General features: G+C 39.3%; 1 long non-coding RNA gene across 1 annotated transcript in view; it reads left to right on the plus strand.

The window, feature by feature from the left end:
- LOC122559909 overlaps positions 1–23,340 on the plus strand; it is a 36,963-nt gene that overhangs the window by 13,430 nt on the left and 193 nt on the right. The gene's annotated exons all lie outside the window — the stretch shown is intronic.

Below are 23,340 nucleotides of genomic sequence, written 5' to 3' on the forward strand. Positions count from 1 at the left end.
CCCGACTGAGTGCTGCAGTCTGGCACATTCCAAGGTCCAGGACTACGTGCTGAGGGATGCGCTGAAGTTTGGGGCAGCTGCCGCCAAGGCGCTGTGGGGAAAGACCACTGTGTAACATCTGCCTGCCTAACGAAGAACAGGGGGCCCATGCAGTCATTTGGGCTCTGCTGACGCCTCAGCTAATCATATGGGCATATGATTGAAAAATGTACAGACCTGTATAAAAATGATAAATTCTGATCTCTGTATGTACATGTTTACATATGTATGGCATGACCAATTGTACAGACCATCAAATTATTTTATGAATAAAGTATATTTTTGAAATTAAAAAAAAATCAACACTGATAATGGATTCAAATCTTATATCTACAGGTAACGGTAACAGAAAATGCTAACTTTAAAAGTGATTTACAGCATTATACCTGACTATCAGTGCCTACTATTGATCCTTGAGTGTGGTGAGCTGAATGTATACGTCTGCAAACAAGTTACAAATGGATTTTGCCCTTAGGTATAGGAACTTAATACAAGCCCAAAATTGTCATCTATCAACATGGCTTTTCTACCTTGCAAAGGCTTTGTTCAGACACAGCATTCATGCATCAAGAACGCCTGTGCCCATATTTCTGTTTTTTTTTCTATAAGATGGCAATAGAGTAACTGCAACATCAAAATGGAGATGAAATTAGAATTCCCAATCACGAGTATTTTTGTTTGTTTCCCAATAATGTTGGTACAAGTCATCACAGTAATTTGCTTTTTTTTTCTTATTCACACATGATTTTGTTTTTATTAGTTCACAGAATGTGGGTGTGACTGAAAGACCATCCTTTACTGCCCATCCCAATTGCACTTGAATCTCTGCCATTCATGTGTTTAAGATACACTCTGCGTTAATGGAAAGTAGGTTTCTGGATCTTGGCTCAGCGATGCTGTAAGAATGACAATATATTTTGAATTCAGAATGGCATGTGACATAAAGAGGAATTTGCTGCCCTTCTAGACTGTAGAGATAACAAGTTTGAGAGATGGTGTCAAAGAAGGCTTGATGAATTGCTACAATGCATTTTATAGATACTACTGCCACTGTGAACCTGCAATGGAAGGACTGCCTGGACTGATCAAATGGGCTTCTTCATCTTGGTTAGTGCAGAGTTTCTTGACTGTCATTGGTATTCTGTTCATCCAAATCAAGTGAAAAAAATTTGATTATACTCCTGACTTGTGCCTCGACAGTAGTAGACACACTTTGACAGAGGTTTGATACATGCCATAAAATGTAGGCTACCTCTGCTGAAGATTATGCTTTCTTGGAAATTCTATAGCATTAATGCTGTTCCATCAATTAAACAAGCCTGAATATTGTCCAGGTGTAGTTGTATTAGGACACAGATTACTCTAATATATGAACAATTTTAAACAAAACTGCACACTCCTGAATCATCATTGCAGATCTTACTCTGACCTTATCATGGTGACAAGGTCATTGATAAGTCAATATATTATTGGGCATAAGTCACTGAGACACTTCTGGAGTGATATCCTGGTTACTGGCCTTCAGTAATCCTCTTCATTCATTTTAGATATTATTCCACTAGGGGAGAGATTTTCCTTGATACCTATTAATCAATATTCCTAGGGATCCTTGATATTACATTTAGTCAAATGCTTCCTTGTTATCAGGGGATGTCATACTTTATCACTGGAATTCAGTTATTTTGAGTCCATATTTGAACCAAAGCTACGTCTGTGGTAAAAATCATGCTGTGCATCAATGAACAGGTTTTTGCTAAGCAAGTGCCATTTGATGTTACTGTTGATCGGGAAAACAGCAATGGGTTGCTAACTGCCTGCATTAGATTTATTCTTCTTTTGCAGACAGCTCATATCTGGATAATTTTCAACTTTGTCACATACATGCTAGTTTTGTAACTGTATTGGAACCATTTGGTGGTAGAAGTAGCTACTTCTGGGCACAAATATTCAATAGAACAACTGAGAGGTTGTCAGTGTCCATTGCCTTAGCTGTGTCCAACATGCTTAATTGTTTCTTGATATCACATGGAGTGAATTGAATCAGATAAAGACTGGCTTCTATGATGCTGCAGATCTCAAGAAGAGGCCAAGGTAGATTTTTGCATTCATGTGCTGGGTTTCATCTTCACTAGGAACTGCGATATTCATGGAACCCTCACTTCCAATTAGTTGTTTGATTGCCTACCATCATTCATGGCCTGATGTGGCAAATCTGTCAAACTTTGACCTGATTCATTGTCTGCGGGATTGATTGGCACAATTTACAGTACCATGCTTCTTTATTTAACATGGTCCTATGTTGTATCTTCACCGGGTTGGTATCCCATTTTTAGGTATGCTAAGTACGGATCCTGACATGTAATCCCACACATCTCACTGAACATGTATTTATTTCTTGCTTTGATCATTATATTAGAGTTAGACGATTGCTGAGCCAGAGGTTACACTTTTTTTTTAAACACAGATCTCTGTTTCATGGATAACTAGTTCTGAGGTGCTGGATCTGCTCTGAACTTATTCCATTTTGCACAGTAATAGTGCCTCACAACATTTGGATGGAATCTGGTATACAAAAGATGGGGCTTTGCATCCATAAGGACTATGCAGTCATCATTCCTACAAAAACTGATAATGGAAAAATGCAGTGGTCTTGATTGCATAGCCACCTCTTGAAGTTCAATGGCTTTACCATCATCGATTTCCCCAGAATCAACATCCTGGGTTTTCCATTGACCAGAAACTGAGCTGAATTAGCCACATAAATACTATAGCTCAAACAACAGATTCGGGCTGGAAATCCTTCAACAACTACCTGACCTCCTATCTCCTCAATGCCTGGGCACTATCTCCAAGGTTCAAGTGAGGAGCTGTTGTTTCCAGAATTATTGATTAATTGATTATTAATTTTCACGCTATAATTTTAACTGATGTATCCAGAGCAGTAGCCTGTGTAAAATGGGGTCTGTTTGAATTCAGGAATGAGTTCAAATAGTATGCTGAGTTCCTGTATGGGCTGTTCACAGCCCACCACCTATCCTGTATCTGAAAATGGGAAGTTTGGGAATAAAGGCAGGATTTCCAAATTTAGGTCCAGCCTGTCATTTTGGAAGTTCTTCAGAATCTCACTGACTGTGTGAAAATTCAAGTGTCAGTCTCAGTTAGACAGAGAAACATGAGAGGAAGATTAAAAATAGTGGTTGCTATGCCGGGGAAATGGCTGTTTTTATTAATCATCAAACAGAATGTTGGTAAGAAGGGATTCATTGGAGAAAGCCTTGATGCCATAAGTTAGTTCAATTGTAGTCAGGAGCTTGAAGGTTGGAACTTTGAAAAGAACACTGGCTGATACTTACTGATGTGACAGGGAAAAGATAACCTGATGGAATATTGGGGAGACTTGCATTAGGTCTTTAAATACAAGGCTACATATTCATTGAGCATATGGATTGATGTTTAAACATGGTGTGAGGCTTTCAGTTGTATCAATTAGCAATGTGAAAAATGCTTTTTCTGCACTTTTGTATGTTATTTGTCTACTATATAATGTTCAATCAATGTTGGTTTTCATTTATTTGCTATAGCAAACTTGTAAAATGTGAAACATTGATATGTGATTATTTTGGTTGGGTTGCTCGAAAATTGATGCTTATTTTAAAGAGCCATCAATCCCAAAGAGCATCAGAATTACCTTTAAACTTTTATTGTTATGACACTTACTGTCAGAACATAATTTGGTTAAAATGTTAAATTTTGGTTAAAATGGAACCAGACAAAGTGAGCATTAGCTTATGAAAGGGAAAATATGCTCTACTGTAATTTTTTGAGGGGGTAACTAGAAGAATATTTACAGGAGAATTAATGGATGGTGTATATTTGGATTTCAGAAAGGCTTTTGATAAGGTCCTACACAAGGGGCTAGTGGGAAAAATGAAAGCACATGCATTGGGGGTAATATGTTAGCATGGATAGCAAATTGGTTACACATCAGAAATGTGCTTTTTACTGGGTGGCAGGGGTTGATGAGTAGTATCTTGCAGGGATCAGTGCTGGGACCCCACTTGTTCATGATATATATAAATGAGGGAACCAAATGCAGTATTTCCACATTTGCTGACAATACAAAACTAGGTAGGATTGTGAATTGTGAGAAGGATGTAAGGAGGCTTCAGGGTGATCTAGACAAGTTGAATGTGTGGGAAAACATGTGGCAGAGCAGTATAGTGTGGATAAATCTGAAGTAATCCACTTTACAGTGAAAACAGAAAGGCAGAGTATTATTTAAATGGTGATACATCGGGAAATGTGGATGTACAAAGGAATCTGGGTGTCCTTCTACTCCATTTATTAAAAATAAACAGGCAGGTACAGCAAGCAATTAGGATTCCATATATGCTGGCCTTCATTGCAAGAGGATTTAAGTTTGGAAGTAGAGTTGTACCATTGAAGCTATATGGTGTGTTGGTGAGACCACACCTGGGCTCATGTGTGTAATTTTGATCTCCCTAAGTTAGAGATGATATATTTGTCATAGGGAGAGTGCAGTAAAGGTTCATTAAGTTGCTACCAGGGATGGCAGAATAGACAGGCAGGAGGCTGGAAGAACACAGCAGGCCAGGCAAGACCAGGAGATGGAGAAGTCAACATTTTGGTATAATCCTTCTTCGGGGGGTGGGGGTGGAGGGTGGGTGGCTGTAGGGGGAGCTGCAGATAAAGGGGGTGGCAGGGGCAGGGTGGTGAAATGGGGATAGGTGAAGACAGGGGGAGGGTATGACCTGGTTGGTCAATGGGAGGAATGAATTTGGTTGGTAGCAGAGAGCAGTGTAAGGATTCATTCCTCCTACTGACCAACCAGGCCGTACCCTCTACCTGTCTTCACCTATCCCCATTTCACCACCCTGCCCCCACCACCCCCTTTATCTGCAGCTGTCCCCACACCCACCGCCAATCCTGAAGAAGGGTTATACCCAAAATGTTGACTTCTCCACTTCCTGATGCTGCCTGGCTTGCTATATTTTTCCAGCCTCCTGCCTATCTATTTTGGATTCCGACATCTGCAGTTTTTTTTTGTCTCTAACCAGGAATGGCAGGACTGTTATAGGAGGAGAGATTGGTTTGACTGGGCCTGTATTCAATAAAGTTTAGAGGAATGAGAGCAATCTGATTGAAATGTATAAAATTCTATCAGGGCTGGACATTGAGGGGTATGAAGTGAAAGCAGAAATATTATCATTAAGATAGAGGCCAGCTGTGATTACACGAAACAGCAGAGCAGGCTCAAAGGGCTGAATGGCCTATTCTTATTCCAGATTTCTATGTTTCTATGTAATTCACTTTCCCCAGCAAAAGTTAGATTTATTTGTTTGATGATAACTGAAATTGTTGATTCACAATACAGGAACTGGAATCACTCTAAATCCTTTGGTGAATGAACTTGCCTGTTCAAGTGAGACAAAGTCCAATAGTCCAGGAATGATAACCACTTTGGCTTGCTAGAACAAGATTGAATTTGAAATAAGCAGCACTTACTTCTGGTAAAGACCCCCACTGAGTTGGACATTTGAATACATTGAATTGGAAGAGTTAAAATAATCAACAGAGTACAGTTACAATTTCAGTGGAAGTGTTTTAATTGAATTATTTCAAATCAAATTGCTGGATAACTCAAATTAAGTAACTATTATAACATTAAGTGTATATAAGTCAAAATAGATAGATGGAGTTAATTTTGTCCAAGGTTTTGTGAGTGTAGGTAAAAAAAGTATTCCTGATGGAGGGCTTTTGCCCAAAACGTCGATTTTCCTACTCCTCGGATGCTGCCTGCCCTGCTGTGCTTTTCCAGCACCACTCTAATCTAGACTTTGTGAAGTGTATGCTATTGACCAACAGATGGCACTTTAAAGTATAAGACACCTAACTGCAGTAACTATTCCTTTAACATGATTAGAACTGTTCAAACTACATAAAATTAGCCTGCAGAATTTATGCATTCTGTCTAACTTGATACTTTTAACCTATTGAATCGGGCAAGTTATTCTGGGCAGTGGCTTCAACTACATCATTGATGTGGCAGAGATCCTGCAAAGATGGCAGCAGACTGCACATCATGTCCATATTCCTAGTAGAAACAGTAAAAGATGCCAAACTGCATGATTTCTTCAGCAACCCTGCAGACTGAGTACAGAGTAAATACACATGGTCAAGGCTAGACAGATCTGTCATTCCAAGATAGACTTCCTGTATGTGTACCATGCATTCATGGTCAAATCCACTGACCTCAGATTGGTGTTCTTCCCTGACTATTGCCATCTTATGGTTGACTGTCACCTACAGGAATACCAGAAGGGTGGCAGAGGGAGAAGGAAATTAAGCATGGGTTTTCTGAACTCAGGAAACATCAAGGAATTGAAAAGGGATCCCAAAGGCTGGAGATCCATGAAGTCCTGTTTGACTCTCCAAGATTCTGGTGGGAAGCAATGAAGGTAAACATCAAAAGGTTCTTCTGGCTCAAAGTGCTCAGAGATGAGGGACATCTAGGCCAACAGAAACACATTGCAGAAGCTGCTCCAGCTGCAGTCAATGGGGGTCAGTGCCAAGAAGGATGTCCAAGTGGTGAAAAGCCAAAAAGCCTTGTTGTTTGCCTCAAAGGATTTTAAGATTACCTTCTGCTCCAGCGTCTGCTCCATGGAACAGGATAAGACGTGCTTGCGTTTCTTCTAGAAGGTACACAGAGCGAGCTCTGTGATCAACATTCTGAAGGAAGAAGATGTCTTGGTAAAGCCAATGCAGTCTGACATTTTGACCATCAGCAAATCCTTTCATGCAGGACTGTATGACACAAAACTCCCAGAAATCGTGGCTTATTAGCCAAGTTATAGTCATCTCTGTAGGAGTTACCAACCAGGACCTTATGGGGATGTATGGGAGAATGCTTACAGTGGACAATGTGTTCAAATCCAATGAGGAAAGGTATTATCACCATCAGCAAAGAGGGAAAAGAAGTAAATTAGAAATTGACAGCCCATTTCACTGAAGAAAATCGATGAAAAAATCTGTTCAATGTCATTGTCAATTGAGTAAGGTCTGTTCTGGAGTTGACGATTCACCCTCAACAACAACATGCTGTACCTGACAAAAAGATTTCTGAGAGCTTTATGCTACTCAGGGATTTGATCGCCTGTCTGAGCGACAGGAAGTGTCAACACCTGCCTCAGCCTAGATCAGAGGAAAACCTTTGACAGAATATCACAAACCGACATGATGGATGTGCTGTTCAAAATGTGGTATGGGAGGAATCCACAATTGGGTACAGTTTTTCTACGCTATCATTAGTAACGCAGTTCCAATTAATGTGTGGGAAGCAGAATGGTTTCTGATTAAATTTGAACTCAGGCAGTGTAAAGTTCACTTTTATTTTTTGTGCTGAGACCTAAAAAATGGAAAAATATATTACTTTACACCAAGGAATTGTGGAAGAAGATGTTGTAGTTTCAACAAGCAAATTATTGTGAGTTGGATATAGAACATTTCCTTATTCAGACAGCAGGGGACAATGCTAGACATCTCAGCTGTGTTGAGATGTGTTCAGGGCAGTTTTGCTCAATGACAGATTTTGGATGGGTCTTTCAACTAGGACCAGTTGTGTGTTCAGGTGTGATCAGCATAGGAACAATCTTTTTGTTCAGTTCCTGGGAAAGTGGCCACAGATTTGTGTTTGAACAATACAGAGAAATAACATCTGGCCTGCAAATTTAAAGCACCTAAATCTCTCTCGCTGTCTCCCGTCTATGAATGGAGGAGCTAGTGACTCTCTCTTTCTCTGCAAATTCACTTCTTGAAAGGAAGGGGGGAAACACCTTGAGAAACCATGAAAGGGTAAATCTTTAAACAGTGAATGACAGAGTGAGAATCACTGTGCCCACAAACCTGTGTGACCTCATCAAAAAGTTGAAAGGAATTGGAAGGGAATTGAAACAAAACAACTTGTTGACACCTGTAATCCGGACTGGTGTCAGAACTGTGATTCACTAACTTTTTTCTTTCTTCCCCATTTGCAATACCTCGGTCTTGTCTCTATGAGTCTGTTTGTATGTGTATGGGAATTTTAAAAGATGTAGAGTTTAAATTATAGAATCATAGTTTGGCAATTCATATTACTTTCTTGCCATTAGTTAAAAACATTTGATTAGCAAAAAATGATGATTTTTCTTGTTAATAATAAACTTGTGGTCTGCGTATTTTTTTTAACCTGAATTAAATAATTCGTTAAAATTGAACAATTCAGTAGTTTAATCAAACTTTCACCTTTGTGATGACTCCAGGATTAGTGGGGCTTGATTTCCAGGGCATTACCCAATGGAGTAGTGACAGTAGGGCTTTTCTCTCTCTCTCTCTCTCTCCTCAGTCCAGCTTGTGCACTTTGCTGAGTCTACCAGGATGGATCTGAGTATAAGAGAATGATTAACTCAGGTAGTGGAGTCACTCGGATCAAAGTCTCCCTGTACCTGAATGGTGTCACCATTTTCTGCTCTGATCTGCTGCTGGTTCACAGACTAGTTAGCATCCGTGACACGTTTAAACTGGCCTCAAGAACCAAGGTAACTCAAGGCAAAAGCAAGCCCACTTTCTTTGGGAACTAGGCCTTTTCTCCCCCTCACTGTCAGATCCAATCATCTAAAGTTACAATGGATTTGATTTGGAGGAGTGGAGACTTATGCTAAAAACTGGAAGCAGCAATTAGCCATAGAGAATGTGAATCCAACTCTCTCTCTTTATTATGGTAAGAGCCCTGGTCATCAGGTGTGAGGCATTCTCCATGCTGGCCTATTCTGGCCTATCCTCCACTCCTATGACATGGTGGTCAATGGACCATCTCCCACTTTATCTAGACGTCAACAAATTTAATTTGCAGTGATACCACGTACAAACTTCAAAATAAAATGGGTGAAAATGTATCCAAAATTGCCCTCATTCAGATGGCTAACTTTGTGCAGTTTTATCAAGCTGTGCATAGACCTTCAGTATTAAGTGTCACTATATGCAGAGGCTCTACCTGTCCCTGAATTTGTGAAGGGTGGCTCAGGTCTGTTGCCACAGAATGATCTGAGTAATTGGACTGTGCAATACCACTTTTACCTCATGGAAATGTTTATGCAGAAAACACTTTTGATCACAATGGCCCTCAGGCGATGATCACCACATAATGCCTTTCAGACTGTGTAAGAAATGGAGATGGTATATCCTGTTGGATGGCTTCCTGAGCAGACTGCAGCATCTGCAGTCCTCACTTTCTCCTTCCTGAGCAGACTATCAAAGTCATTCAGTAGAATACCCTAACACCACAAGTTATAACGAAGCATCAAGGTATAGGAAGGCTGGTGGTTAGAAAGGCCTTTCCATCAGATTCTTTCCACATGCTTGGAGGCTGGACCCTCTCCACAAGTCACCCTTGAAGCCCCTGTAGTGGTAACAGACCATTGTCCACCTGCTTGTGCAATGTTCCTTTATAAAGAATGGTTGGAGAGAGAGATGTAGTGGTTTGTGCTGGGATGCATCCCAAGCAGCTCTGTGACTTAGGACTCTGTGGTCAATGGGATGTTCCCAGCTGCACATATGGAGACAATCGTCAATTGTGTATGGAGAATTATCAAGCTGGTGAAAGATGCTCTTTGGTCAACTCAAACCTTGCTAGTATCCAAGGGTTGACTAAGTTATGTAGATTGGTAAATTCCGAGGTGCAGGACAAAATGTTATTAAAATTTAATTAGTAATTATTATCAGGAAATTTTTGCAACAGTACAACTAGGAGCTGGAAAGTGTAATACCCATCAAGGTGTTTGCCTCACAAAACATATATGCTGTAAATCAACGAGAATTGAAAATGCATTGAGACATCTCAGAGTGACACAGCTTATGGAAAAAACTTCGCATCTATTGCACTTTTTGTAATTTGAAATGCTTTGCCCTCAGGCTGCATACAAATTGTAAAATGTATTTGCTAAATATGAAGATTCTTATGATTGTGCATGTTGAATTTTCTTGCAAATCATGTAATAGAAGTGTTTTTGTTGACAATTTTTAGGAATAAAATATATTTTTGCAAGAGGAAGCTTCTAACCTACCAAACACCCAATTTTATTATTATGCATTTCCTGCATAACCAGAAAAAAGTCTTATATACAGTACATTGTGAACATCTGAGAGTGAATGATATGGTTTTGTTTCAGCTATTCCAAGTTATTCAACCATTCCACTCAAAGACAAATCAAAAGAGAATTATGAGCCAAAATCAGTAACATAGCTGAAGAGGTCACTCAAATCCCTAATGCTTCAGGATATGAGTCTGCACTTTCTGCACAGAGAAATCTGTGGGCTTTTTTGAAAAAGAATTCAAATTACCTGTAGACTGACCTTGATTGTCAGAAATATATTTTTTAGATATAATGATAAAATTATATAGAATTTCAGTAACCGATTTTTTGCTGCTCTGATATCTTTGTTTTTGAATAAATTTACCTCTTCATATCTTTTGTCTTATATTCTCTTCAGAAATTTCCATTGTCTGATTCTAACCTTAGGACAATATCCACTCTTTGCCCCACTATTGGAGCAGAACCTTCAATCATCTGCCTTGGATGTCTGTAGTTTCCTCCCCAAACATTTTGATCTCAAAGTTCTTTTTTCCTTCTAATATATCCTCAGGACAGTTCTCGCAACCAAATTTTTAGCCACGCTTCCTAATCTCCTTTTCTCCTGGCTCAGCCTCTATTTCCCATAAGTCTAACTATAGCCTCCTGAGTATTTGTTTCACATTAACATTCGCACACTAATGATGAACTCCATTCCAGTTGCCTATGGCAAAATTGATTACAAAGTATGGTATCTCAAAGCACTAGCATCTATGTTTGTGCCAAGAAGAACAGCATCATTGAACAAACAATTCTGAGGCTATTTGTATTCCATCTTAGTGCACAGTTAACATGGAAATCTTGCAAATATTGTCTGCAATAAGCAGTGATTTGAGCAGCCTAGATAATCCCTGGTGTTTGAGTGGCCTAACCACTTTGTAAGAAAAGAATGAGGAGCTGAATCTTAACTTTTTTTGCTGAAGCATAAGTTTTGGAGGGATTTTCTTTAAGAGGCCTAGCAAAATCCTTTGCCAAGTGTTACTAAATGTGTCTTATTAAACCTTCCTTGTCCCAGTGGCACAGGTTTAGCACAATTCTAGCCCCACCTTACCACATGCCATTCCTAGAAGAATTCCCCACTCACTGAATATCTACCAAAACACCATCATCCCTGGCATTCATACCATATTTAAAAGGCTGCCATTCACTAGGTTGAACACTGGCATTCCAAAGCAGCCTTACTAAGTGACAGACAGGCATTCAGAAACTGCCAGAGAAGAGAGAAATGGCTCTGCTTAAATGATTTAAATGTTCATGAATGGTCCTCCAACCATACTTATGGGATGCCTTTCTTTAAGAGCTTTCTTAATGGCAATGCATTGTTGGAAAGGTTGGCTGTATACGGTGTTAGGAAGTTAAAAAGTCTGAGGCGTCTCTGTATGTCCTAGGGAGTAGGCATGAATCGTACACCTTCAGTTCTGCCTGAGTTATGATGGATCCGAAATGGATTGAACTGAAATGTCGATCTGACCTGTATTTACCAGCACTTCTTGCTATTAAAGGGAAGTCCTTCATGCTGTGCTGCCACTTTCAGTGAGTGTGGATTTTGTCGTGCTGTTTGGTTCTGCACATTGTCACAATACTATTGAGAATACATATACACCCAGGAATATTTTCTGTAATTCTGACTGTATACTGAAGGAACAGATGCTGACTAATGATTAGACAGAAAAGTCATCTTTGGAAGCAATACCTTCCATATGGGTTGTTCTGAAAGAAGTAATTACTTGAGATTCCATTACCAAGCAAACTTGCTTGACATCGCAGTCCCCTCTGGAGGCGTGGGTTCGGATCCCACTCCTGACATGCTTTGGATAGCACGGTGGCTCAGTGGTTAGCACTGCTACCTCACAACACCAGTGTCCCAGGTTCGATTCCAGCCTCAGGCAACTGTCTGTGTGGAGTTTGCACATTCTCCCTGTGTCTGCACATAGGTTTCCACGGGGTGCTCTGGTTTCCTCCCACTGTCCAAACATGTACAGATCAGGTAAAATGGCCATGCTAAATTGCCCATAATATTAGGTGCATTGGTCAGAGGGAAATGGGACTGGGTGGGTTGCTCTTCGGAGGGTGGTGTGGACCTGTTGGGCCAAAGGGTCTGTTTCCACACTGTAGGTAATCTAATCAGTTTGGAGAAGAATTTGGGATTTAGTTCCTGTAATGTTGGAATTGTGTGCAGGCATTTACATAATGCAAAGTTTAGATGTCTTGGCTCCAAATGTACACAGACTGTTTCATTTGTTATAAGCATTCACAATACAGAACTGTAGCAATCAGTGTTCACATGTGCATGATGACTAATGCTTCATCTGTGTGTACATACTGCCATTTCCAGGGGAGGGCAAAAAGGATTGATGCAATTTCACCTCTGCTGATGTGCAATACCATAAAGTTTCCTTTTGCATCACATGTGCCTGGCTATATTTGTTATAAGACCTGAATTAACTCCTACTGCAAGTGAAATCTTGGTAATCTCATAAATGATCACAATGTTCAGCTCTCTTCACTAAATAAAATGGCACTAAATACTGTGCCAAAAAAGCAGTCAATGTTTTGGGTCCATTGATTCTTCATCAGAATCAGTTCTGAAGAAGGGTCACTGGACTTGAAACATTGACTCTACTTTCTCTCCACAGATGCTGCCACATCTATTGAGTTTCTCCAGCATTTTAGTTTTCTTTCAGATTTCCAGCATCTGCAGTCCTCAGTTTTATCTCCTGACATAATCAGCACTGGTGAGTATTCCATTCATGAGCTAGACAGATTGATTGTTCTTGCAAGCAACAATTCTGTTCCAAAATGGACCATAGATGTTGTAGGAGAAAGTGAGGACTGCAGATGCTGGAGATCAGAGCTGAAAATGTGTTCGGAGATTCTCCTGTTCCTTGGATGCTGCCTGACCTGCTGCGCTTTTCCAGCAATACATTTTCAGCATAGATGTTGTAGGGCTGACTTAATGATACATTTGAATAATGAGAAGATGAAGGTATTCAAACTTCACTCAAAGCCATGCCATACCACCCATGGTTTTGTTTCAGTTGTCAACTTTGGCTTCATGTTGGCGCTGTCCTTTCTGTTTTATAAAGCCCAGTCCACAGCATAGGGTCTAGGCTGGATTATTGCTGCATTGTGACAGATGGCCTTCGTACAAGGTGTTAAACTGAGACCTTGTCAGTCTCTCGGGTAAATATAAAATGTACAAAGTAACAACATATAAAATAAAAAAAAACAGGGAACATCTGGTGTCCTGTCAATAGTTGTACTCAATCAACATTATTAAAACTAAATTACCCATATTTTATGTTGCAGCAGAGGAACTGTGCTGCTGTTTACCTCACTCACAACTGAACTCAATGTTTTCATGGGCTTTTGAGTGGACATTTGCACCAATCTAGTGTCTGATCCAATATAACACTCTCTTTGAAGAAAGTTACACGTGTGAACAGAACAAGAAATAGCAATGTTGTTCAACTTATCAAACTGAAGAATCCTCACTGAGGCATGTAGAGTCCAAATGTGAAAATGTAAATTAGAATTAACTTATTAAAAATATCTCCAACAGCTATTAACTTTGAAAGAAATGTAGCTGCACTTTTATGAAACCAAATATTTAGTGCTAAAAAGAGGCAATTTGGCAGTAATTGCCACTTATAGCATTGTTAAAAATTCAGAATGAACTGAAAACACCAATGCTAACCTTCTGTGATATCTTCACTGAAGAACTAGTGGGCAAATTTCCCAAGGTCACACCATTACTTTCATCCCGATTTTGAGCCTCTTTATATAGTCTAAAAAGGAACCTCACCACAACCTCACCATGTGAATGAGAAGGTCTTTGACAGCAGCTTTTGGATTTCAGCAATTTTTGAATTATTCATTCACAGAACATAGACATCTACTGGCTAAGCCAGCATTTATTGCACATCCCTGATCACCCAGAGAGCAGTTAAGAGTTAACCATGTTGTTGTAGGTCTGGAGAAACATGGAGGCCAGACCAGGTAAGAACAGCAGTTTCTTTCCTAAAAGAACATGAGTTAACCAGGCAAAGTCACTCCTCCAGCACTTGACAACAGTTTCATGGTCATCATGAGACTTTTAATGCTGTGGCAGAATTTGGTCCCAGAGCATTACATGGGTATCTTGCTTAATAGTCCAGTGATAATGCCACTAGACCATTGGCTCCCTATTTAACTACGTGTGTTGTTTTGGACCAGCCCAGACCCCCTCAAAACATATCAAAAAAGTAGTCTCAGCCCTGATTTTGCTAGTTGCTTTCCGCAGGTGTAGAGTGGATACTCCAGGAGTGATGCAGCTTGCCCAACCACTTACCTTTAAACAAAACAGAATTTATTTGCAAAATTACCAAGTGAAACACAAAAAAAAGAGAATAAAATGTAGAATAACTTAATTTATCTGAAAACCCAATAAATTATCTCAACTCAATGATACTGTTCCAAATACTTGCAACAATCCCCATAAACATCCCTTGGCAAAAAAGGTCAAATTAAACACAGGCTCTTACAGGAGATATGTCAGAGAGAGGGAGGATCAGCATGGACCTGTTTATTTCAGTCCAACAACTTCACAACAGACTGCTTGCTAAAACCAAACCAAACCCAAAACCAGAGAAAGTCTGAGCTCAAAGAACTGGCCACTCCCCTTTCATTGTACAAGTTTTTTTTTGTTTAAAAGCTTCCTCAAGTAGATCAACCCCAGACATTTTAGAAACCTGTGTCTTTATGACCGCCTGAATAAAAAATACAAGGACAGAATAACCTTGTTAAAGGAACAGCATCATCACAGTGTTCATATGCCAGAATGGCTACTCATTTTGATTAGATTCCCTACAGTGTGGAAACAGGCCCTCCAGCCCAACAAGCCCACAACTTACAAACCCCACACAGACAGTTGCCCAAGGTGGGAATTGAACCCAGGTCTCTGGTGCTGTGAAGCAGCAGTGCTAACCACTGTGCCATCATGCTACCCATTATGCACCAACACAAAAATGAATATTATTACCCTTACTGTTACCATTAACACAAAATCGAAGTCATTATCTAATCATCTGTCTTGTAATATTTCTGGGATCTTGCTGTGCAAACATTGTCTGTTGTGCTGCTCAGATTGAAATAATAACTACACCATATTAATTATGAAGCTGTTTTGGATGTTCACACAGTAAATATTTGATAGTTTTTTGCTTCTATCAGAGTCATGATGTAGATCATCATAATTGCAGTATGCATCAGTAGTGCCAGAGTAAGAAATACTCGATACTAAAAATGGCTGAATACTGCTATCATAATTATGCACTGTAGCTTGAAAGGTTTTCATAATTTCCTCTGCAACAGCACACTATATAAGTTCTAAGTTATCAATGATAAATGGAATGAAATGATTTGCTTGTATATTGCAAATTGTATTACCTCCAAGTATCATTGCAGCCATAAAATGCAAAAGAATGTTAATATTATCTTATAATCTTATAAGATATTCTGAAGTATTTGCTTTCCAAAATCTGATATCCAAATTATGCTTCCTGTAAAATTTGTTCCTCAAAATTTTATTTGACGAGTTAATGTCCATTTATTTTGCAGAGAAACTTTGATTACTATACATCCATCAGAGGACAGTTCAAGAGTTTCTTACAACTAACTATAAAATCTGTGTAGATGTATCCAATACAATGAGCTGTAATGTGGAATAAGGGTGGAGTACTCGAAGGACAAAATCTGGCTGCCAGAAGTATTTTCTAACTAAATACACAGATTTTTGAGACAAAGCCCACTTGGCCTTATACCATTGTGGTTAGAACTTCAAACACGCTTTTAGATAATGTTTGTTTTATTTTCTCTGAAGCAAAACTGTTAACTTAATTTCTTGCTAACACTGCCACATTACACACTGCATCATTGCAAGGGGGTTCTGTCTGCCTGGAGAGAGTGTCTAGACATCAAGAGTTAAGGTAATAAAAACAAGGCCTGTTTATACTAAACTAACTGTCTGAGGAGCATCCTTTCAGCTTGCTTTTTGGCAAAGATATTCCGTAGTTAATGCATCACTATCTCTCAGATATATTTGAATTAGAGAAATATTCACCATCAATAACTCAGAAAATATCAAGATTAACATGTAGAGGGTTTCAGGCCTGCCTAATTGGCTTCTCGATTATTCCGAGTCCTTGTTTTGTACAGAGATATTATTTCATTAACAAATATCATTATCATTGATTTTCATTAGTTTATGAAAGTAAAGGCTTAACTGAAAAATATTCTGTGATATCCAGGCCCTCTAATTCCTCAATAACTTGACCGTTCTTCAAGTGTGAACATAACCAGTGGTTATCCATTGATTAACAATGACAAGGATTATAGCTGAGGCTAAGTACAATGTAACAGCTGTAAAATACACTTTCCAGTTACAGTAATTGGATATCAATCAGGAACAGGCCTGCGACATTTTCTCTCCCAAGTTCTGCAGTGTTGAAACATTTATGTATCATTCATCTCCAGTGTAGCAAAACTGAGCTGTCTGAGCTGAGATAGCTCAGCTATCACTTGAAGCTAATACCTTTCTACTCTGTACACTGGTTCAATCCGGTTTATGGTTAAATCTGTACACCAGCTTATTTTGTATTCATGGAAGAACAAGTTGACATGGCAGAAGTACTTTTGAAAGGAAGACTTGTTTCTTTGATGAACTTTAAAATTTTGTGAAAAATTACTTTGAAGTACAGGAACATTTAATGCAAGTAAATACAGTAGCTATTTTGTGAGGAGCATGGCCTCACAATCACCAATGAGTTGAATGATAAATTAATATGTTCTTGCTGGTTTAAAAGCAAAATACTGCAGATGCAAGAAACCTGAAACAAATAGAGGAAATGCATCGAGAAAATCAGCAGGTCTGGCAGCCATTGGGTAGAGAGAACAGAGCTAACATTTTGAGTCCAATATGACACTTCTTTAAAAATAAAAGATTTGAAATATTAACTCTTTCTCTCTCCACAAACACTGTCAGCCCTGCTGAATTTCTCAAGCAATATCTTATTTCACTAGTGAGTGCCTGAACACTGATCTTTCAGCAGGATGCCATGACGAGACTACATAAGAGATATTTTTCCTTATGTCATTGTTAGCTTTGTCATCCAGATTATACCAGTGAGCTCTGGTTTTCAAATCTTCTGTTAATGTCAATTTTCTAGACACCTTTTGATTTTGAACTTCTATATCAAATCTTTTCTCAAACCTATCATCTGTAAGGAGAACAGATCCAGCCTCTCTATTATACCCATGTAAGAAATGTCACTTGTCCCTGAAACCATTCTCATAAATCTTTACTATACTCTCTCTAATGCCTTCACATCCTTTCTAAATTGTGATACCTAGAATTGCACGGAAAAATCTATTTGAGACCAAAAATATGTTTTATGAAGGCTCACGATAACATTCCTGTTTTTGGGCTCTACACCTCTATCTATAAAACTCAAGATACTCTGTTTTTTAAACCACTTTTTCAATTGTCCTGCCATTTTCAATGATTTGTACATAAATTCTCCCAAGATACTGCTCCTGTACTCCTTTGAGAGTTGAATCCTTAATTTTATATATTTTTTTTACATTTTTCCTACCAAAGAGCATCAACTCATAATTCTGTGCATTAAATTCCATCTGTCACATATCTACTTATTCAACCAGTCTCTCCACATACTGTTGAAGCCTATCACAATCTTCTATCTTTATATTAGAGTCATAGATTCATAGAGATATATTGTTGGGATAAGGATATAGTCTACAGATAGTGAACTTAAACCCAATGTTTTGATGCTCGAATGAGTATCCGAAATGGGAAAATTATATTGTTCCCAGAAATAACGATTTGGAATCCAGAAGAGCATGTCATTGTTTCTATAAATGGTGATAGTATTTCACTTCTTCATGCTGTCAAACATATTAAGTGCAACTCGCCTATTAATTTTATCAAGTTGAAAGCCTTCAGAGTTTATAATAAGTGTATCCATATAACTTCACTCTGCCAACTATTTGTGAGGGGGAACAGAGACAGCAGCTGTAATAAGTGATCCTTTATTCATGTGGAGCAATGACATGTTTAAATATCCTTGCTTAATCTTACCACTTTAACAGAGAAAAAGAAATCAGGACCGAGAAATACTATTGTAATAAATGTGTACATCAGGGAACAATTATTTTGTTGTGAATTGTCATAGTAAGGATAATAACACAACGTTAAATAACAGTTTAAACATATATGAGATAGAAGAGAGCTGATAAATGAGAGACTGAAAGTCAGAATGATGGATCAGTTGATGAAAAGATAGGGGGCTGGATGTTAAGTTTGTGATATACTGAAAGGGGGTTTGCTGATTCCTGGGAAACCCAAAGGTCAGTGACGCTCTCTTCCAGTAACATTTTAACCCGATCACCCTGAAATCATGACAAATTGGGGACAGCAGGCATGGTCATCATCTTCATGGCACGGTTTCAACTTCATCCTTTAAATCAAGACTTAAAGTATGCAGTTTGAAAGAGCTTGGAGTCAAGAAAGTCAGGGCGTGGAGGTGAGAGGGTGTTTAATTAGGCAGGGTGATGGCATCCTAGAACTTGCCATGTTTCCTCCTCCACCCAAATTACGTGTTGGATGAGAAGGTTCAAACTCCACCTTTCTACCTACTGCCAAATGATGCCCCCTAAGTGGTCAATTAATAACCACATGTGGACCACTCATGGGTTTTGATACAGCTGGGAGAGAAAAGAGTCAGTCCACTTGACTGGCAAACTAGCAGCTCACATTATATCCATTGTAAGACTATTAATTATAGTTCTTATACATCCTATCTCCAGAATCTCCAAAAGAGAAAATAGCAGAAGGGCGTAAGTACAAGCTGCTGAAGTGGCTCATTTTGGAAATCTGTGTGAAGTCAGAGAGTGTTGTTGGTGTCAGAATAGAGCCATGCAACTGAAGAGGGCATGGGGGCCACTAATACGATAAGGTTCATTGTTCAATCTCCTCATTCATTCTTGTTGTAGTATAGTTAAGTTACTGCTGGACTGCAGAGATAAATCTGTGCAAAGGGCACATGGCGTACAGAACTACACACTATGCCACTATCAAACATGTAACCTGTGAATTCTTTTTATTGATAGAAGGACAAGAGAGGTCAGATAAAGAGCAACAACTAGAAACTGTTGAAGAGCTTAATCAATGATTTCATGACAGGGTCACTCTGCTGAGTTCCAGAGGCTGAGACTGAGTCACGGAATAAAACAAGACTCTACTTTGTGGGGGTAGAAACCTGGAAAGGCCACCCGCGTTTGTGCAAATTGAGACAGAGAAGGGAGTCTTCATGCAGAAAGTGTAATCCCTGAACTGTGAAATGCAGGAGGCCATAAGCATAATCCATTGCTTCTAGATGGAATGTATTGGCTACAAGACCTTAACTGCCTTTTTCAGATGCAACTTCTGTGCTGCATAAACGCATAGCATATATGGTTGCCAAGTACATGTTAACGTGACTTCTTGTTTCAGATTAAAGCACAGCATACAATTAGGAAGGGAATAAAGAACTTGCTTTTTTTTTGCTCCTGTATTATAACAGAGAACAAAAAGCAGTACAACACATGAACAACCCTTCTGCCCTCCAAGCCTGTGCTGACACATTTTGCCCATCCATACTAAAACTATTGTCACGTGCAGCATCCAAGTTCCCCTATTCCTTCCTATTCATGTATTCATCCAGGTGTTTCTTGAATGTTGGCATTGTGTTTGTTTCCACCACTCCTCTGGAAACATGATCCAGGCACTCACCAGCCATTGTGTGAAAACTTGTGTTATGGACAAGGTCAGACCACTCAAAACATTCTTGAGCAGGCAACCCAGACCGTAACTTTGCAATTTGTTTCGTAAGTGTACAGTGAGAATTACCCGGAGTAAGCTAGCTAGGTTGACTACTAGGTTTTAAAACAGACAGAAATTTATTCACAAGATTACACAATGAAATACAAAGAACAGAATACAAAACCCCTACAGAATTCAGTCTATCCAAACTAGACTTAATTATGCTGTTCCAAATATACGCAACAGTCCCAATAAGCAAACTCTCTTTTAAAACACAGTACAAAGGGAACAAATGCTTACAGGTTGAAGTTAGAAGGGCAGAAAGAGAGAAAGCCTGTTCACCCAGTCCACTTCTGAACTCCCAACTAGTTCTGGACTGAACTGCTTAGCTAGAGAGCTGACCACTCCCCTTCCATTATACAGGTCACTTCTAAAACATGACCACTTTGGCCTGAAGTCTCATCTGTTTTCATATAAACAAAACGCCTCTCAAAATCCTTTTTATCTCTGTACCAAACTAGTCTAATCGGAGCCTGGCCCGTTTACGACCCCTCTGAAAAAAAACCAAGGACACAGCATCCTTGAGAAAAGGAACAGCTTTTAGAAAAAGGGACAAGCTTTGTGACACTTGCCTTACAAATCTCTTTTAAACATTCCCCAACCCCCTGCACCTTGAACCTGTGTCTCCTAGTAATTGACCCCTCCATCCTGGGAAAACGTTTCATACTTTCCACTCTATTCATGCTATTCACAATCTTACAAACTTCTATCAGGTTGCCCCCCAGCCCCTAGCATTCCAGTGAAAACAAACCCAATCTATCCAACCTTTCTTCATTGCTAAAATTCCACACACCAGACAACATTATGGTAATCCTTTTCTGTACCCTCTCCAAAGCATCAACATCCTTCTGGTAGTGTAGTGACTTGAATTGTATGTAATATTCCAAGTGTGGCTTAAATAAAGTTCTATAAAGCTGCAGCATAACTAGTCTATCATTACACTCAATGGCCTTTCCAATGATGACAAGTATGCCACAGGCCTTTTTACTTCCTCATCTACCCGTGCTGCCACTATCAGTGATCTGTGGACCTGCACACCCAGATCCCTCTGCATATCAATACTCCTAAAGGTTCTGTTATTTGTTGTATAATTTCCACCTGTACCTAACCTTCCAAAATGTATCACCTCACACTTGTCTGAATTAAACTGCATCTGCTATATTTTTGTCCATACCTCTGACTGATAAAAATCCTGCTGTTTCCACTGACAATCCTCCTCACTTTCTGCAACTCTGCCAATCTTTGTATTGTCCACAAACTTACTAATTAGACCAGCTACATTTTCCTCCAAGTCATTTGTGTACACCAGGAGCAGCAATGATCCCTGTGGAACACCACTAGTCACAGCCCTCCATTCTGAAAAATGTCCTTCCACCGCTCCCCTCTGTCTCCTATGACTAAGCCAGTTCTGTATACACCTTGCTAGCTCACCATTGATGCCATGCGACTTAACCTTTTGTACCAATCTGCCATGAGGGATCTTGTCAAAGGTTTTACTGAAGTCCATGTAAACAACATCAACCGCTTTTGCCTCATCAGTCATCTTTGCCATCTCCTCAAAAAATTGAATCTAGTTAATGAGGCATGACTTCCAGCTCACAAAACCAGGCTGTCTATCACTAATAAGTCCATTTGTTTCTAAATGTGTATATATCCTGTCTCAGAGAATCTTTCCAATAATTTCCTTCATAGACTAGCCAAGCTGTGGACATTGTGAGATGAGCACCACCCAAACCCAGATTGTTATAGATGTGTGAGGGCCCTGCATCCCCATCAACTGGCACCAGTGAAGAACCCAGTGACCGTGCACAATGATAATTATTCATACATTTCTTATTGCACCTCTAGTATGATATAGGTGGGACTTTAAAAACAGGATTCTCTCTGTGGGTCTCTAACTCCTAAGGTTATCATCTACAGAGAGCCTGGGCATTCATAATACTATAATTATTATGTATAATTTCTATATAAATTCCAGACTTCTGATCACAGAGTGCCAATAAAAGAATGTTCTCTGTTCAGAAACAGACTTGATGTTGTCAAGATCTGGGATGTTGCTGTATGGAGCTTGGACAAATTTCACAACAGATTGTTTCATGGCAGAGTTTGTGCCCATTTCATCAATGCAGACACTGTTGCCATACCCATACCTGCACTTTTACTTGTTAAATTAAAGGTAAGGTTTTTTGCAATAGCTTCCATTTCAGGGAAGTGATGGCTAAATGGTATTATTGCAAGGCTATCAGTCTAAAAAGCCAGGTAATATACTGAATTCAAATCCCACCATGGCAGATGGTGAAATTGAATTTAATTTTAACAAAGTCTGGAACTAAGAATCTAATGATGGCCAGAACCCATTGTTAATTATTGGAAAAACCTACCTGGTTCACTAATGTTCTTTCCTTCTTTTGGGAAGCAAGCTGCCATCCTTACTTGGTCTGGCCTACATGTGACTCCAGACCCACAGCAATGTGGGTGACTCCCAAACTGTCCTCTGGACAATTAGGAATTGGCAATAAATACTAGCCAGCTAGATTATTTTTTCCTTGGGTTTTTTCAAGAGATGTCATAAAGGCAGAGGTACCAAAGTGTCTAGTTTAACAATGACAGGGGGGTGGCCAGTTCTCCCAGTTCAGGTTTTTCTAGTTTGGGTAAGCTGTAGCAGTCACAAGATGCTGAAGTCCAGGGGAGGAAGGCAAGCTTCAACAGATGATTCCTGTCTGACATTTCTCTCTGAAATCTCTTTGGAAGTTGTTCCCTCCTGCCTGTAAGAATCTCTATTTCAATTTACCTTTTTGCCAAGGGATGTGTTTATGGGATGTTACTAGATTGGAACAGCTCCTTAATTAAATTGCTGTACTGGGTTGGTTAAGTTTTCCAACAGCTCATTTATTTTAAATTCCATTTTCTTTTGTTCATGTTTCAACGATAGTGTTTCAATAAATTCTGTTTTGCTTAAAACCGAATGGTTTGACCAGCTGCATCACACCTGGAATGTCCATTTCACAGCTGCCTTTAAAATAAGAAAAAGTTACTGTTTGGGTTAGGCTACCTTCTTAAAATATTTTGAGGGTGTCTGGCCTGGTCCAGATCTAGTAACACTCACATCCAATGATTTATCCATTCACTTACATGTGCTTGATATCAGCTTTTGCAGCATCTCTGAACATCATCCTAGTTCTTATGTTCCATATTCTTTAT

Source organism: Chiloscyllium plagiosum, chromosome 20 (assembly GCF_004010195.1).
Source record: "Chiloscyllium plagiosum isolate BGI_BamShark_2017 chromosome 20, ASM401019v2, whole genome shotgun sequence".
NCBI lineage: Eukaryota > Metazoa > Chordata > Chondrichthyes > Orectolobiformes > Hemiscylliidae > Chiloscyllium > Chiloscyllium plagiosum.